This window comes from Gracilinanus agilis, chromosome 5, assembly GCF_016433145.1.
Source record: "Gracilinanus agilis isolate LMUSP501 chromosome 5, AgileGrace, whole genome shotgun sequence".
Lineage (NCBI taxonomy): Eukaryota > Metazoa > Chordata > Mammalia > Didelphimorphia > Didelphidae > Gracilinanus > Gracilinanus agilis.
In genome coordinates this window covers 54,704,195-54,723,109 of record NC_058134.1, presented here as the reverse complement: position 1 = coordinate 54,723,109, position 18,915 = coordinate 54,704,195, and positions in this window count along the sequence as shown.

Genomic DNA, 18,915 nt, shown 5'->3' with positions numbered 1-18,915 from the left:
GAAGCATGCTGGGAGCTAAGATGGCAGAGTTAAGAATGCTCTGCTCACACAAACACTACAAATACACAAAAATTGAAAACAAAACACCTCAAAACAGAAGAAAACAGGAAGGATATACTTCACTGGGCTGTGAAGGTAGAGGAGCTCAGAGAGTGTGGTTATGGGGGAACCAGCACAACAGACCAGTCCTACCTCCGTCAAATGGCCTAACACAAGGAAACCACAGACTGAAAGCAACCCAACATCAGCCTTACTACTTCCACTTGAGATAATAAAAGAACAGAGTAGCAGACAGCCTAATTCTCACAGCCAAGCAGCCTGAAACAATGAAATGATAGAGTTGGGGAGCAGCCCAGTTCCAGCCCTACCTGCTTCTACCTGGCCTGAGGCAATGAACAAGCAGAGTAGGAAATAGCCCAGCACAGGAAACAACATGGAAACCAACAGCAGGGGAAGTGGAAGGCAGCTGGACAAACCAGCTGTAAATCTTCCCACAAGAAGCCAATCAGGCCACAACTTCAAAGTGCCCACTGAGGGACCCAAAAACAACATAAACCAAGCTGGATGACCAAGGAATCTACTTGTTACTGGCTGTGAAATTTGAATTTAGGTCTTCCTGATTCCAAATTCAATGTCTGTAAAAGAGGGAGATTTCAGCTCACTAGAAGGAGTTATTGAGAAGTGGATTAATTTAGAGCAGCTGACTTCAGAAACATGCTGGCTCTGAGATTACAGGAAATCAATGAAACTCTTGTTGCCCTAGACCAGTGATGGACAAACTACGGCCCAAGGGCCAGATGTGGCCCCCTGAAATGTTCTATCCTGTTTCAGGACATTATTCCTAATCTGACGAATATACTGAGTAGGATACGATACAATGAAACTTCGAAAGAGTTGCCTTAGAAACAGACCGACAGATGAGCATTTCCTTTCCTTTGGCCCCCTCTTAAAAAAGTTTGCCCATCACTGCTCTAGACTAATATTCTACAAACTAGTTTGACAATGAGCTCTTATGAATAAAAATTTTTGTTCATTTATAAATTGTGTACATGTACTACTGAACAAACAATTTACATTATAAAACAAAATATAGACATTAAAATGAGATAAAAGTGAAATAAACTATTTAATGGTACCAATACCTTTTTGTTCTCACCAAAATATTAATTTTAAAAATCTTTAAATATTGATAGTAGCATACTCTCTGTGTCTGAACAGTTTACTGTCCTGTATTTGCTTCTTAGAACTTCTACTATGTCCTATATTGGCTACTTAAAATTCAATGTGCTTTTCCTAAATTTTAATAATTCATAAATTAAACCACTGTTTCTTAAAATTTGTTTTTAACTATATCATAATCAAACAGGATGATTTCAGAAGGACTGAAAGGTCCTGCATGAACTGATGAGACGTGAAATAAGAAATGGGAGAACATTATATATAGTGGGATGATCAAGTGTGACAGACTCTGCTCCTACTAGCAATGCAATGATCCAGGACAATTCTGAGGGACTTATGAAAAGGAATGCTATCCACATCCAGAGAAAAAAACGGTTGGAATACATATGAAGATGAAAACATATGACTTATCATATGTTTATTTGGATACATGATTTGGGGTTTTAGTTTTATAAGAGTACTCACTTACAAAAATGAATAATATGGAAATAGGTTTTGAGAGATAATACATGTATGACCCAGTGGAATTGCTTTACAACTCTAGGAGAGGGGAAAAAGAGGGGAGGGAGATAACATGAATCATGTAACTTTGTAAAACTTATATTTGAATATGTTACTAGAATAAAATAAAGATAAAATTAAAAAATATATATCATCATTAGTGTTTTAACTATAATAAACTCAAATTTAAAAATTCTTCCATCTAAGGAAGGGCAGCTAGAAGGATGCCATAAAGGGTATTTTTGAGATAGCTCAGGATATTGTCTAAGATGATGTCTTCTATTATGTTAGAGATGGGATGATGGGTATATTTTGTGCACATTTAAAATGTCATAAAGAATAGTGCCCCCAGAAATTATTATACAATGTTAGCATTATTTTGGCTCTGTGCGATTCAGTGTTTTAGATCATATTTTTTATGAAAAGGTGAGAGTTGCAAATAAGAGAGAGAGACAGAGAGACAGAGAGACAGACACACACACAGAGAGAGAGACAGAGAGAGAGAGAGACAGAGAGAGAGAAAGAAAGAGAGAGAGAATTGTGTGGTATAGATGACAAGTGCTAAAGGAGTTGGAGATGAACAAGATCAGTGGGCTGGCCATGAATAAGGCTCCATGGACAAGGCAGATATTAGACAATAAGCAGAATATGGGTTAGATAGTCAAACCAATCTTGTTTAAGCAGCAAGATACAATGAGGAAGAAATAGGAAGAAATATCATGTTTGATTTTAATCATACAACTGACACCACTTCAATTATCACCTTCTCTCTGATGCTAGTAAAAACAACATAGGACCTTGAGTTCAAGAACACTGGGAAAAGAAAATTGAAAGTTCTTACCATCAAAGTTCTTGGCATTGAAAAATGATTCAACATCAGAAACCAGTATGATTTTATTAATAGAAATGACATTAAAATTTATAGCCACCCTCTTTGTAGTGGCAAAAAATTGGAAAATGAAGGGATGCCTTTTGATTGGGGAATGGCTGAACAAATTGTGGTATCTGTTGGTGATGGAATAATATTGTGCTGAAAGGAATAATGACCTGGAGGAATTCCATGTGAACTGGAATGACCTCCAGGAATTGATGCAGAGTGAAAGGAGCAAAACCAGGAGAACCTTATACACAGAGACGGACATACTGTGGCATAATCGAATGTAATGGACTTCTCTACTAGCAGCAATGCAATGATGCAGGACAATTCTGAGGGACTTATGAGAAAGAACACTACCCACATTCAGAGAAAGAACTGTGGGAGTAGAAACATAGCAGAAAAACTACTGCTTGATCACAGGGGTCAATGGGGACATGATTGGGAATGTAGATTCTAAGTAATCAACCTAATGCAAATATGAATAATATGAAAATAGGTCTTGATCAATGACACATGTAAAACCTAGTGAAACTGCTCATTGTCTATTGGAGGGGGTGGGAGGAGGGGAGGGAAAGAACATGAATCATGTAACCATGGAAAAATAATATAAAATAATTAATTAATTAAAAAATTTCAAATAAAAAAAGAAATGAGATTAAAAAGGATGCATTGTCTTACTGATGAACCCAAAAGACTATAAGGCAATTAAATCTGACATGTCTCAGTGTTGTCTCCCTCATCTTAGTGAATGGTGTAAAATGTTGGTTTATACCTGGATTCTACCAAACTACTTTCTAGTTGTCCCAGAATTTTTACCAGTGATTCGTTATTCCAATAATATTTAACTTATCTAAGATTCTATTCATTTCCTTCACTTTCTTATTTACTTTTTGGTTAGATTTACCTACTTCTAATATGGTAAGATTGAAGACCCCCCACTGTTGTTATGTAACTATAGTTATATACTAGTTATATAATGTTCCCATGCACTTTTTTCTTGGCATCTCTTTATGGTAGTAATTGATAGATTTTTTTCCCATTTCTGGGCAATTTTCCTTAATGATTTATTGCAGTATGATATCTAAACTTTTTTTCAATCATAAATTTCTGGTAGTCTAACAATTTTTATGTTGCCTCTCCTTGATCTATTTTCCAGGTCAGTTGTTTTTGTAATAAGATTTTTCATATTTTCTTCTATTATCTCATTCTTTTAATTTTGTTTTTTTTATTTGTTGTTGCCCTAGGTCACCATTATACTCCTCTTGTCTGATTCTAATTCTTAATGAATTATTTTCTTCAATGAGTTTTTGTATCTCTTTCCAATTGGATAATCTTTCTTTTATAATTTTCTTGATTTTCTTCTTCTGTGCTGATTCTAGTTTTTCCTCAACTTCTCTCATTTCCTTTTTGAAATCTTTTTAAGCTCTTCCAAAAGCTCTTTTGGAAGTTTTGACTAATTGATGCTTTTCTTTGCTGTTTTAGAAGTAGTTATTTTAACTTCATTGACCTCCAAATTTGAATCCAGATCTTCTCTGTTCCTGTAATAGTTATCTTTAATTGGGTTCTTTCTCTTTGACTTACTAATTTTTTCTTTAAATTTTAGGTGCCTACCCAATAAACTTAATTGTTAGTTTTATGTTTGAGTTAAGCTCTGTTCTCAGGGTGTGTGTGTGTGTGTGTGTGTGGTGGGGGAGGTAGGGTGATGCCTCAGGTTTCAGGATTTTTTGTGTTCATTATTTCCTGAGTCCCACTTAATTCTTCCAGTCTCTATAATCAAGGGCCAATTGTAGTCCTTGCTCCCTTAGGCTCAAACCTTAGTATATGATTGACCCTAGGTGCTCTTCCACTGCAAGCATATAGCTAACTTCCCTCTTGGAATGGCAGCCAAGGACTCCACTTCCCTATACATGGCCCCAGCCCCTCAGCAACCTTACTTGCCAGTGTATATTCCCTCTTCACTCCTCCTTTCTTGAAACCACAGCCTGAGACAGAATCTGTGTCTGGTAAGAGCACTTGGATCCCTAAAGCGTTTCTGTGTTCAACAGTCAACCCCCAGCTGTGGTCGAGTGGGGATATCTGGAGCTAATGCTGTAGTCCACACAGCTGCAACCAGAGCTTCCTGCCTGTTGACTCCATTGGAATCTACCATTTCAATATAGGTAAAGAAGACAAGGTGAGACTGCCACCTCAACCCCAGGACTTTCCACTTATTGATTCCTTGTTTGGTCCAGGGTGCTTGCACAATCAGGTGATCAGAAACTCCTCTTCCAAGTTATCCCTGGTTGCTCTGCTTCACTCCTGACTCTTCTATTTTTGATGTGTTTAGCATTGAGTCTGTCTAGTTTTTTTTCTGATTGTATTGGACTTTGGAGAATGTGGCAGAATGCCATACTGCCATCTTCACACTGTTGTCTTCCTCAGAAAGAGGGTATTGCTTTACTTTTCTGTTTGGACACCTAATGTTTAACACAATATCTGACAACAAAGTGAGTTCTTCATAAATATTTATTGTTTTTTCATTTGTTTGTAAGAGGCGATGAGAAAAGATGGTAGTCAATGCTGAGGGAGGCATCATGAGTGAAAATGCTGAAGCAGGAATGAGCATGTATTTAGGAAGTATAGTGAATCATGGTTGGTAGTCACTGTACTTCCCAAATACAAGCTCATTCCCAAATACATGAGTTGGAAAATATTGGGAAACTAGCTTAGATAGTGAGCCTATGGTCTAATTGAAGTATTGATCAAAGGAGGTCTTTATAGAATTGACAATAAGAGTACATTGTCAATTATTTATCTCAGAAATAATATGATAAAATGAGTATTTTAGGAAGATCAATCTGGCAGAATGCATTGAAAGGGAGTGACTATACACAAATGGATTATCAATAGATAAGTGTAATAATTAAGGCATGAAATGGGAAGTGCCTTGGACTGGCATGTCAGAAGTAGAAGTAGAGGACAAGCTGTCTAGACTGACTCAAGTTGTCCAGACTCAGCTAAGGCAGGAACCCTGAGCCATTGCTCCTGAGAGAGGTCATGTGGGACCCTGGCACCTGCTAATGATTAAAATTCAGAAGTATGGGTGAAAGGTGAAAACTGAAATGTAGAATGGTATTGTGTACAGTTGTCATAAAGGCGTATGTGAAAGATTGTTGGGTAGCTCTTTGTTAGAACTTGTCAAAAGATGAGAAAAGGGATTGAGAGATGAAAAAGGATGGTCTGAGGACAAGTGACATAAGGTGACATGGATCAAATGGGAGTGCAGGAAATCAATCAGAAAGTTATCAGATAAGCAGATAAGAGGCAAAGCAATTGTGGTACCATAGTCCAAATATTTGCAAATTTGCTGAAGATAGCAAATTGTACTGAGTAGAACTTCTGTATGAATCAGAGCTCTTTAATTATATGATTGCATTACCTTGCCCTTGCTGTAGAGGACTCTACTCAAAGATTCTGTAAACAAGTTACCTTAAGCTTTCTTATTTCAGATGAATCATGAGTTGGAAAATAGAAGAATGTTTCAGGGGCAATGAATCAATCAGTTAGAGAGCACTTATTAAGCATCTCCTATGTGAATTAAAAGGCAGAATAGTATAATGGATAGGGTCCTGGACTTGGAAATAAGCAAGAACTTAGTTTAAAATCTTACCTCAGACACTTACTAGCTGTGTGAATATGGGTAAAGTCTTCTGACTTCTCTGTACCTCAATTCCCTATAAAATGAGAGGATCAGACTTCTGATTCTAAACCTCTGATCAATTATTGTCAGGTGCTAGGAAAACAAAGCTATAACATGAAAAACTTTATAGATTCTAGGGCTATGCTCTATTTCTGCCACTCAAGGTAAGAATTTCATGGAAAAAATAATGAATGAATGAATAATAAATGATGAGTAATAATTTTTAAGGAGTCCATATAATAATCCTTCCCCTTTCCAATTAGTTTCACTTTCCAGTCCATTCAAGTCCTCTTTAGTAGACTACCTGAAGGACTCCCTTAAATCAAATAAAAAAAAAACTAGCAATTGCTAGAGAATCAACTCCTAATATTCTAGTGTTTTACCTTTATTCAAGAGATATTTAAGCTCTCTAGCCTATTAGTATTACCCTAGGACTTGAACTTGAAGATTTTAAGGAAGTAACCCCTCACCTCCCAGAAGAGAAGGTAAAAGGCCTAGAGGAATGTCTTTCTATTCTCTGGGTTATCAGGGGGAATGAAATATTCCTTGAAATAATGGAAATCATATTTCAAAAGTGAAGAAGAAGAAGAAGAAGAAGAAGAAGAAGAAGAAGAAGAAGAAGAAGAAGAAGAAGAATCTTTATATTAAGAAGTTAGGGGAGAGCATATTACCAGGAAAAAAACAGGGATATGCTGGAGTCATGTCTTAGTAGTTCAAAGAGTTGATTGTTAAATTCTCAGTATATGCATTTACACTTTAAAAGTCAACAAAGACTATAAATCAGGCCTTCATTTACTGCTTTGTTGATTGTCTAGACTTAAAAAAGTAATGGATAAAGTGATGATAATGCACATTAAACTTAAAAGTGGGTCCTGTGTACATGTTTTCCCTTCTAGAGAGCTGCTTATTAAATATTTATCAAAACAGCACGGTTGTTCCTATGAAGGTTAAAACTAGACCCTCTTAGAGAAGCAGCTTCATGCATTCTAAGGAACGATGATATGGATACATAGGTGCTACTAAGAGAATGATACTCAGTATTTCTGTCTTTTCCATGAATATATCTGAAAGAGAAGAAAGAGCCTCTTCAGAACTGATGACCTAGACTAAAAATGACTTACTCCTTATAATTAAAATTAAGACAAATGATAGAGTTGCATGCTGGGAGCTAAGATAGAATAAAGTTTGCTTCACCCCACCACGCTCTACACACACACACACACACACACACACACACACACACCCCAAAAATAAAGTAGGAGGAACATGTCTTCCAACATCTCTTGGAATGAGCAGAACTTGGACCAGTCCAAACACTGCTATTCTACCAGAGGGCATAAAACTACAGAATGGGAATGAACTCAGTTCAAGCCACTCATCATTTGTATTGAAGGCTGAGAGGAAAATGGGGAGAACAGCCAAGTCTAAGCCACTCATCATGCAAAGGCAGAGAGAGCAGGAATCTACAAATTCCCTGGTAGCAGCAGAATACCTGAGGTAGCAAAGTGGCAGAGTGGTGATGAGCTGAGCCCAGCTTAAGCCACTGCACAGGTAGGGAAGGCAGAACAGACAGGAGACCAATACACTTTTATGTGATCTGAGGCAGTGAAGTAGCAGAGTGCTGAGGCAGCAGATCTCAGAATAGGGAACCTTCCTAGACCAAGTCATATGGCAGAGACAGGGAATCAGCAGAGCAAAGACTAGCCCAGCACACAAAACAACAGGGGAACTGGTAACATGGGGAGCTGAATATATTTGGGAAAAAAACTGCAAGCCTCTTCAGAGCAAGCCAGCAGGGTGACTCTCTTGACAGACATACCATAGGAAACAAAAGCCTTTGGGTCTACCACTATTACCAGAGGAGAGTACTCTGCAAGCTTGGAACAGTGCTTCCTCTACCCCAGGAGCAGAGAGGAACCTTGACAGTCAGTTAAGCTAATGGGAAACAAATAATTAGAAAAAAAAAAAAACAACAAATCCTGACCTTAGAAAGTTAATTTAGTGACAGGGAAGATCAAAATATGAACTCAGAAGAGGAAACAATGCCCCCCCCAATGTGAAGCTCCAAAAACAAGTGTGAAAGGATGATAGGCTCCAGAAGAACCCCTGGAAGAACTTGAAAAAAAGTTAAAAAAATCAAATAATAAGAGAATTGACAGAAAAACTCAACTGAAAAAAATTCTCTGAAGAACTCAACTCCCTAAAAACTAGAATAGGCCAAAAGGAAATAGAGGACCAAAACCCCCAAATATTACTGGAGAACACAGCTCTTTAAAGAGTAGGATTGGCTAAAAGGAAAAGGAAACAAAAACCCAAGGAAGAAAATAACTTCCTAAAAATTAAAATTGGGCAAATAGAAACTAATGAATCCACAAGTCATCAGGAAACAATCAGACAAAATCTAAAGAATTTTTTTAAAAAAGAAGAAAACTAAAATACTTTAGTAAAAAAACAACTGACCATAAAACTAGATCCAAAAGAGATAATCTAAGAATCATTAGAATATCTGAAAGCATGGACACCATATTTTTAAAAATACCAAAGAATCTTGACACCACATTATAAGAAATCATCAGAGAAAATTGTCCCGATATTCCCAAATAAAGAGGAAAAAGAGAAATTAAGATAATCCATCACTAACCTCCTAATAAAATAAAATAAAACAAAATACCACAAGGTCATTATAGCCAAGTTCCAGAACTTCTAGACCAAGAGAAAAGTACTACAACCCTCCAGAAAGAACCAATTCAATATCATGGCTCCACAGTCAGAATTACACAGGACAGGACTTATCAGCTTCTACATTAAAGGAACAGAAGGCATAGAATATAATTTTCTGGAAGGCAAATGATCTAGGACTACAACCAAGAATTATATATCCAGCAATGTTGAGTAAAATCCTCCGGGAGGGTGGGGAATTGATGTTTAATGAAATAGTGGAATTCCTAACAAAAAAATAGCTAAAAAGAAAATTCAATGAAAAAATTTTATACTCAAGAGAAACACAAAAAAAGGTAAAGTGAAAACTTAAAGTGTTTCAATACTGTTGAATTGAGTACATTGATACCTGGGAAGAGGATAATTGAAATATTTTATATATATATATACATATATATATCTTTACATACATATGATACTTGAGATACATAAGGTTTTTTAAGAATTTAAACTACCTAAAGAACTGAAAATACTTAAGAATTTTATCACTTAAAATAATGAAAAGGAGTAAAGGTTAAAGAAAGGAAGGAAGAAGGTGAAGAGTTTGGAGTGATATAAAATAATCAGGAAACAAGAAAGAGGAACACATAGGGAGAAGAGGAACAGAGAGAAAAAGGGGGTAAATTATCTTTCATGAAGAGGTGCATAATAATCAATACAGTAGAGGAAAAGATAGGGGGAAGGGAAGGGCAGGTTATGCTTGAAACTTATTTTCATTGGAATTAGCTTAAAGCGGTAATAACATCCACACTCAGTCAACTATAGAAGCCTATAGAGAAGTAAAAGAGTTGGAGAAGTAAGGGAAGGGGGGGGGGTAGACAAAAAGGAAGATGAATTGAGGGAAGCAATTGTTGAAAACAAATGTCTATAAACAGGGAAAGGTTAAAAAGAGAGAGACAAGGGTAAATAGAAGGAAAATAAGATGAAGTAAAACACACAATTAGTATTCATAACTTTGAATGTGAATGATATGAACTCACTCATAAAATGGAACAGGATAGCAGAGAGGTTTAAAAACCCAAATCCCATAATATACTGTTTACGAGAAGTATATTTAAAGCAGGGAGATACACATAGAATAAAAGTAAGGGACTAGAGTGGAATCTACTATGCCTCAGCTAAAATAGAAAAAAAAAAAAAAAAGCAGTGTTACCAATCATGATCCTGGACAAAACAAAAGGTAAAATCAATCTAATACAAAGAGATAAGGAAGAAATTAGATCTTGATGAAAGACATAATAGACAATGAAATAATATCAATAATAAACATTTATGCACCAAAATGGTATAGCATCCAGATTCCTAAAGAAGTTACATGAATTACAGGAAGAAATAGATAGTAAAACATTATTAGTGGGGAACCTTAAACTTCCTCTCTCAGAACTAAATAAATCTGACCAAAAAAATAAATAAGCACAAAAGAAGTTGAGGAGGCAAAAAGAACTTTAGAAAAGCGGATATAATAGATCTCTGGAGAAAACTGAATGAGAATAGAAAGGAATACAGTTTTTCTTTCTCAGAAGTACTTAGTACTTTCACAAAAATTGACCATATAAAAGGGCATAAAAATCTTATAAGAAAATGTAACAAAGGAAAAATATTATATGCATCCTTTTCAGACCATAATACAATAAAAATTACATTCAATAAAGTGCAAAAGAAAGAAGAACGAATGGGACAAAGAACAAATCATAGAAACAATCAACAAACAACAACAAATGCCAATAAGGAAACAACATACCGAAATTTATAGGATGCAGCCAAAATTGGGCTTAGGGGAAAATGTATATCTCTAACTGCTTACATCAATACAAAGAGAGAAAGTAGAACAATAAATTGGGCATGCAACCAAAAAACTAGGAAAAGAACAAATTAACAATCCCTAGTTAAACACCAAATTGGAAATCCTAAAGATCAAGGGATAGATCAATCAAATTAAAAGTAAGAAAAGCATTGAACTGAATAAGATAAGGAGCTGGCTTTATGAAAAAATAAATAAGATAGATAAACCTTTTGTTAACTTGATTTTTTTTTTAAATTTTAAACCCTTAACTTCTGTGTATTGACTTATAGGTGGAAGAGTGGTAAGGGTAGGCAATGGGGGTCAAGTGACTTGCCCAGGGTCACACAGCTGGGAAGTGTCTGAGGCCGGATTTGAACCTAGGACCTCCTGTCTCTAGGCCTGGCTCTCAATCCACTGAGCTACCCAACTGCCCTGTTAACTTGATTTTAAAAAAGAAAGAAAACCAGATTATCAGTATCAAAAATAAAAAAGATGAAATCACAACAGTAAAGAAAAAGTTAAAGCAATTATTAGGAGTTATTTTCCACAACTGATGCCAATAAATCTGACTGACTAAGTGAAATAGATGAATATTTACAAAAATATAAACTGCCTAACTTAACAAAAGAAGAAATAGAATGAAGAGGAGAGGCGCAGAGGCATGCAAAAAAAAAATGTCCTCAGGCATGGTGGAGATGGAGAACAGAGCAGCTCCCTTTGTGCAGTCTGGGCACAAGAACCACATCTTCACCAACATGGCACTAGGGTGTAGGGAACAGAGGAGCAGAGGCTCCTAAGTAGGTAACTGAAGCCCATTAAGCAACAGAGATGGATGGTCAGACCTGGGCTTCAGTAATATCACTGGCAGTTTTGTAGAGGATGACTTACCCAGGAGAACACAGGTAGCCAGCATGAGAGTTGGGATTTGGTTAAATACTAAAGACAATTAAGGATTACAATTACTACTGGTTGCCAACCATAAGCTAAACAAAAGTAATTCATGTTGAAGCAAGAAAAATAGCATGTTCACATTTGCTTTCATCCGTTAGAAACTATGGGAGAAGGTTCTCTTTATTTATGTTTTCTATTGTTTATTTCCCTTCTTTCTTTCTCCCTTTTTGAGAGCAATCTCCACAGCTGCCTTGCTTCTTCCTTCCCACCTTCTTAGAATGGCATTCTGGAGACATTTATAACAGCTGTCCTTTCTTTCTCCCATCTCCTTTTGACAACCTAATAAGTTAAAGTTTAATCTCTAATTTAAGTATTTTTCCAACGCCAAGGAGACCATCCCTATGGCCTCCTACCCTTCTAGTTCAGGGTGAAAGCTGAATTTCAATCATCATAAAGTAATTTTTGGACATTCAAATACATTAGAAAAAATGTTGGACTTTCTGTTTCAAGAAACTGCGCTATCCACCAATTAGATTGCTTTTTCACTCATACAAAGTTCTTGGATAATCGTACTGTGTTTCAATGCCCTTTAGTAAATACAGGTTTAGCCTTTTCATTCATAAGGAAAGAAGCTAAATCCTTGTAAATGACCTTTGACTAAGGAACCCCTTCCTTTTCTAGTGCTTGAATTTATTCTTCATTTTACAAGAGTTAAGGAAGTTTGTTCTTTTTTGGGTGGGGAAGATGAAGGGCTAACATTATTTACTCATCCATTTGGATAGGACCTATGCTATAAAATTTTAAGCAGCTTTTAAAAATGATTTTGTTGATGTAGCTAGGTAGCTCAGTGGATTGAGAGCCAGGCCTAGAGACAGGAGATTCTGGGTTCAAATTTGTCCTCAGATACTTCCTAGCTGTGTGAGACCCTGGGCAAGTCACTAAACCCCTACCCTTTACCACCCTTCTGTCTTGGATTCAATACCTAGTAATGATTCTAAGATGGAAGTTAAGGGTTTAAAATATATATGTTATTGCATTTTCTACTTCTATATGATCTTTAGAAAAACAGACTAAAGGAACTAAAATATTCTCTTTTTTAAAAAAAATTAGATAAAGTATAATAAAGGCTATCTATATACACATGTATATATAATCTCAGAGCTCTAATGATTATAAAAATATTGTTAGAAAAGCTCCTATCTGGAGAAAACTTGGTATTGCTGAATAGCCAATGTGTAAGTTTTTCAGTTATATGATGCCCTCATGTGGCAAGTGAATGACAGTAAAAGAAAAGCTCTGCCATCTACAATCATGCTTCCCAAACTGTTGTGGCTAGAAAGCACTATATATTCACAGCACTGATAAATGTAAATCTGGGGGGAAAACTGGTTTGCTTCATTTTTTCTTCAAATAATTTTCCTTTATAGGGATAAGGACTAGACCTGTGACTTCAGTAATAATAATTGTCTCCCAGATGAAGAAACTCTCTACCAATGCAGATCACGACTTCCTGTGAAATGTATTAGACAGTTGCCTAAAACATGGAGAAGTTAACTGATTTGCTTTGGGTCACATGTATCAGATGCATAATCTGAATAGAAGTTTGGGTTCCGAAGCCACTATCGATTACACCTTGTTACCTGTCTCATTGAACAAATAGAATGAATCATCATGGACAGAGCAGATGTGTTTGATTATAGAATAGAAATTAGATCTACGATTTTTTTTTAATTTTTTTTTTATTTTAAACCCTTAACTTCTGTGTATTGACTTATAGCTGGAAGAGTGGTAAGGGTAGGCAATGGGGGTCAAGTGACTTGCCCAGGGTCACACAGCTGGGAAATGTCTGAGGCCGGATTTGAACCCAGGACCTCCCGTCTCTAGGCCTGGCTCTCAATCCACTGAGCTACCCAGCTGCCCCCCTAGATCTACGATTTTGTTGAAATAGGGAATTTTCAGCTAATGAAACCCTTTCCACCCCTACAGGAACTTTTAAGCTAAGATACATGAACTTTGAAAAAATATTTTGATAACAGTATTTCATTATAATTGTCATTATAATTCCCTTACAATCATATATTTTATCTTATGCATTTAAATATATTATCCTGAGAAGGGCCCCAGGGGCTTCACTACAGTGCAAAAGGGTCCATGATACAAAGAAGCTCAAGAACAACTATTTTAGAGTTTCTTAAAACAACGAATTCTTAACTTATTTGCCCAGGCTGACATTGCCAATATTTTTCAGAAGTGGGATTTGAAAGCTGTTCTTCCCAGTTCCAAAGCCTGCCTTCTGCCTACTATACCATATGATCTCTCACTGATGGAATGTAGAATACAGGAGTTAATGCAAAAATACAGAATTCATAGATACTCACAGATGGTAGAGATTTCTAAGGCCATTATCTATGCCCAGTGGGTACCTCTCTTCTACAAAATCTCCAACTTTCTCCTTTAGCCTTCACTTGTATAGTTTTAATGAGAGAAAATCTCATCTCTGCTGTTCATATTTGGATAGGTGCCATTGATAGGAATATCTTACTGACAATGATTCTTTGAGACTTCTACCCATTGTTTCTGGTACCAAGCTAACCTCCAAAGCCAAGCAGAGCAAGTCTAACTTATCTTGCACGTGGCAGTCCTTCAAATATTTAAAAACAATATAGTATCCTATTTTAGGTCTTCTCCAGGTATAGTCTTAAAGACTTATACCATTCTGGTCACCATCTTTAAAGTTTCACTAGTTCAGGAGTGTTGTTCTAGACAGAAGTCTCCAAAGAAAGTTGTGCAATGGACCATTGTCCATTGGGCATGTAGAAAAAAAATATTAGAATTTCTATTTGCATATATTTTTATCTAAAAATAAGAATCAAGCCAAATTAATACTGGCATCAACACTAGGTGAGTATGTATGTAAAATCATCACTTATTATATACTATATTCAATGTTTCTTTTTGTTTTGTTTTTGTTTTTTTAAACCCTTAACTTCTATGTATTGGCTCCTTCGTGGAAGAGTGGTAAGGGTGGGGAATGGGGGTCAAGTGACTTGCCCAGGGTCACACAGCTGGGAAGTGTCTGAGGCCAGATTTGAACCTAGGACCTCCCATCTCTAGGCCTGACTCTCAATCCACTGAGCTACCCAGCTGCCCCTATATTCAATGTTTCTTGAAAGAAGTGTAGGGCTCCCTTCTTTTTATTGACTCTTTGGACTCATCTCTTCCCTTTTTTTGTCCTTCTCCTTCTCCCACCTTCCACCAGTAAGAGAATTTATCTAGTGATTCTCTGGTAGATTCAGGAAGAGGAAAGAAATCTTGTCAAGAAAAATCTATTCCTTTCCAAGAACAATCTAAATGCAGTTTTGTGCTGCAAACCTGTGATCCACTGAGGGAAGAGAAAGGGGGAAAATGGGAGATAGGAAGAGGAAAGAGCTGGAAAAAAATGAAACTTCTCCTTACTTTCACCTGCCTTTGCCTCTTCCCTTTCATCCTTCCTTATCCTCACCTTTCCAATTTCCTCCTTTCTCTCTTCAATGGGGAAGATCATTTAGAATTATCACATTTTTGGTTTTTGGCAAGCATCCTTTCCCTCAATAATACATTTATTCTTAATCATAGGCTCAGTTTAACATGCTAGAATAAACAACCCTGTTCGTTTGTGTCATTTGAACTTCTTTCTGCTCTCTTCTGTGTCCTTTTGAAGTATTTCTCAGTATTCCATGTCCAAGATATGTTTTAAGACATTGTGGGACAATGCAAATTGGTAGGATAAGCTATGACAAAGAGTTGCCAGCTCAAAAAATATAAGAGGCAGATAAATAACTTGACATTTGGTAATTTTTCTTGGCACAATGTTCACGTTAATGATGGGATAGAGGTCTAGTTATAGAGTTAGGAAAACCTGAGTTCAAATAAGGCCTCAGACACTAGTTGGGCAAGTCACAAAGTTTCCTTGGTTATAAAATGGGGGTTATGACAGCACCTAGTTTGTGGAGTTGTTGTGAGCAATAAATGAAATCTTATATAAATGTTTATCTTTTTTTTCTCACTCTTCCCTGATGATGGGAAATTGCATATTACAGAGTGCCTGGCACCATATAAATGTTAGATGCAATAATAATAATTATACCATTTTTTAAATACAAGAAGTTCTATAAACCTTTAATTTGCTTTATAATCCCTCATCTGCTTTAGGATTTAATTCCTGGCCTTAATCTGGATGGTGAATGGTATAGGACATTTTCCATGCTTATTATCAGTGTTGTTTTACCAAACTTTTTGAGTCATTTCTTTTAATTTGCAAGAACCAAGGGCAAACAATTTTGCCGGACTCATTTTGTAAATTGTATCACCTTTTTCATTAATGTTCAAAGTAGACTTTGAATCTTTACTCTAACATATGAAACTTTACATTCATGATATGTATGTATGACATTTGTGCCATGGAGAGCAGACCTTTCTGTTTTTAAAATATGTATTTAATAAAATACATTATCTTAAAAAAAAAGAACTGTAGGAGTTCCATTACGTCAAAGGGTTGACAGTGGCACCCTTACTCATTCTTTGTTTTCAGCATATTGTGGCATATCGTAATTTATATGTACTTGGGTAAGTAGATTTGGGAGTTATTTTAGGTAGTTTTAACAAAACTAACAAACTGGACAGTTGACTTTAAAATATTTCTGCAATCAAATGATTGATTGGAGATCATTTTATTAGTCTGAGCACATAGAAATAAGAACTTAGCAGAGTCGGCACTTCTTTCCCCATTAGTTCTTCATAAACCACGTTATAAGGTAAAAATAAGGACAAACTAAATGGATCTGATACAAAGCCAAACAAAAAATCAAAAATTATTGACACATAGAATGGCATCTGCTATGGCTAACAGTGAACTTCTTACCAAGGATATCTTTTCCCTCCTGATATAAGCTAATAAGAGTGTAAAGGCATCATGATCAGCAAGGCATTTAAAAACTAAGCTTTTCTTGCCAAAAAAACCCAAACAAACTATGTGTGTCACCCACAACTTGGAAAGAGAATCTTCTAACCTGATTAAAACTTTTCCAAACCAAGATATTCAGTGGATTGTGAATGTTTGTTAAATGTATAAAATACAACATTTGATTAATTTTCAAGAACAATGGATTGACATATGGAAGATGGAAGGTTAATAGCCAAATTTCAATAATAACCTTAGTATAACTGACAGATGAGATTGAAAAGTTAGTATCTTGATTTTATACGGGCAGCCAGTGATCATTCCCTCCATTAGGATTTATGTATCTTTGTGAAGTCTCATTTTCAGCCATGGCAGACATTAAAATCAAGTGTCAAAAGAAATGGAATTCAGGATCAGTCCATTGACTTGCCAAGTCATGAAATGTTGGATGAGGTTTTTAAAAAATAATAGAGCATTTCCATCATGTTGTTCTTACTAAAATATCAGCTAGGTGGCACAGTCCATCAAGTGCTGAACTTGGAGTTAGGAAAATGAATGCAAATAGTGTTTTATTTTTCCTTTCACTACTGCTTTTATCAATGAAGATGATAATTTTGAGATTGCTAGATCCGTCAGCATACCCATCCATTTTCTTTTTACCACTCATTCTTTTTTAGTGTTGTACCTGAAATCAAACTATTTAAGAAGCAAGAATAGGTAAATGCAATTTCCAAACAGTAGCTCTTGATAGAGAAAACCTTGTTTCCAGGAGTAAAACTGCAGAGTGAATGGAAAATCTTTATGGTCAAATACTCTGATATGCCATGAATGTACCAGCTGGCAGCTAGATGGTGGAGGAGTAGCTAGAGCATTGGGCCTGGAGATGGAAAGACCTATGTTCAAATCTGGCCTCAGATAACTTCCTAGCTGTGTTACGCTGGGCAAGATATTTAACTTATATTTGCCTCGGTCTCTTCAACTATAAAACAGAGATAATAACATCTAATAACAACACCTCAAGGATTAAATGGAGAGAACATTTGATAACATTTATAAAAAAAATGGTGCATTTTGTTGTTGCTGAGTTGTTTTAGCCATGTCTCAGTTTTTGTAACTGGGTTTTTTTGTGGCAGAGTATTGGATTGGTTTGCCATCTCCTTCCCCAGTTCATTTTACAGGTGAGGAAATTGAGGCAAACAGAGTTAAGTGACTTTCCCAGGGTCACGCAGCTCATGTCTGGATTTGAATGCATAAAGATGAATGCAGTGCCTCATCCACTGTTCCACCTATTGTCCTCCTATCTCATAGCAGATGCTATATAAATGTTAGTTATCATTACTCATCAGTATTCATGTAATATTTTATTGATTTCTTTGAAATATTGATATTTCAGATACAAGAGAACTCCTTTTACCAATGTAGGCCAGCACTTTTCCTTCAACATAATAGCCTCAGAGAATTGCTTTAAAGCACTGAGAAGTAACATTCCCCAGTCACATAATTCGTCTAGGGGTAGGTAAGTGACACAATAAAAAGAGCACTGGGCCTGGAGTCACAAAGACCTGAGTCAAAATTCACCCTCAGACATTTATTAGTTATATGACCCTGGACATGTCACTTTACTCGTTTGCCATAGTTTCCTCACCTGTAAAAATGAGCTGGAGACGAAAATGGAAAGCCACTCCAGTGTCCATGCCAAGAAAATCACATTGGAGACACAAAGTGTTGGCCATGATTGAACAACCATAAACATGTAATGTGTAGGATTTTCTTTTATCATTGCATAAAGTATGAATTAAAAGTCAATGGATCAAACCCTTAGATTTCAGATTATTCCAACACAACTGATTCAAGTATGCAAAAGCCTTTTCTATAGGATTTTTATTGATAAACTTGGAAAAGAAGGCATAGATCAAGGAGTCTTAACCTTACTTTTTTGTGATGAACCCCTTTGGTCATTTGGTGAAATCTATGGACCCCTTCTCAAAGCCATATTTGTAAGTAATTGAAAGAAGCACTAAAATTTGTTTAATTTATTCCAATAGAATTGGCATCCTTTCTAATCTTACCTATTTTGTTTTATTTCTTTTAAAACATTATAAGCATGACTAGTACTTTATAGCCCTTTAAGGTTTGTAAAGTGATTTACAAATGTTGTCTCATTTTATCTTTACAAATATAAAATTAAATATATTTATAAATAAAATTAAATATCAATATAAGAACCCCTGGCAAAGAAGTAACCATAGACTTTTTTTCTTTCTTTTTTTTTAAACCCTTAACTTCTGTGTATTGGCTCCTAGGTGGAAGAGTGGTAAGGGTGGGCAATGGGGATCAAGTGATTTGCC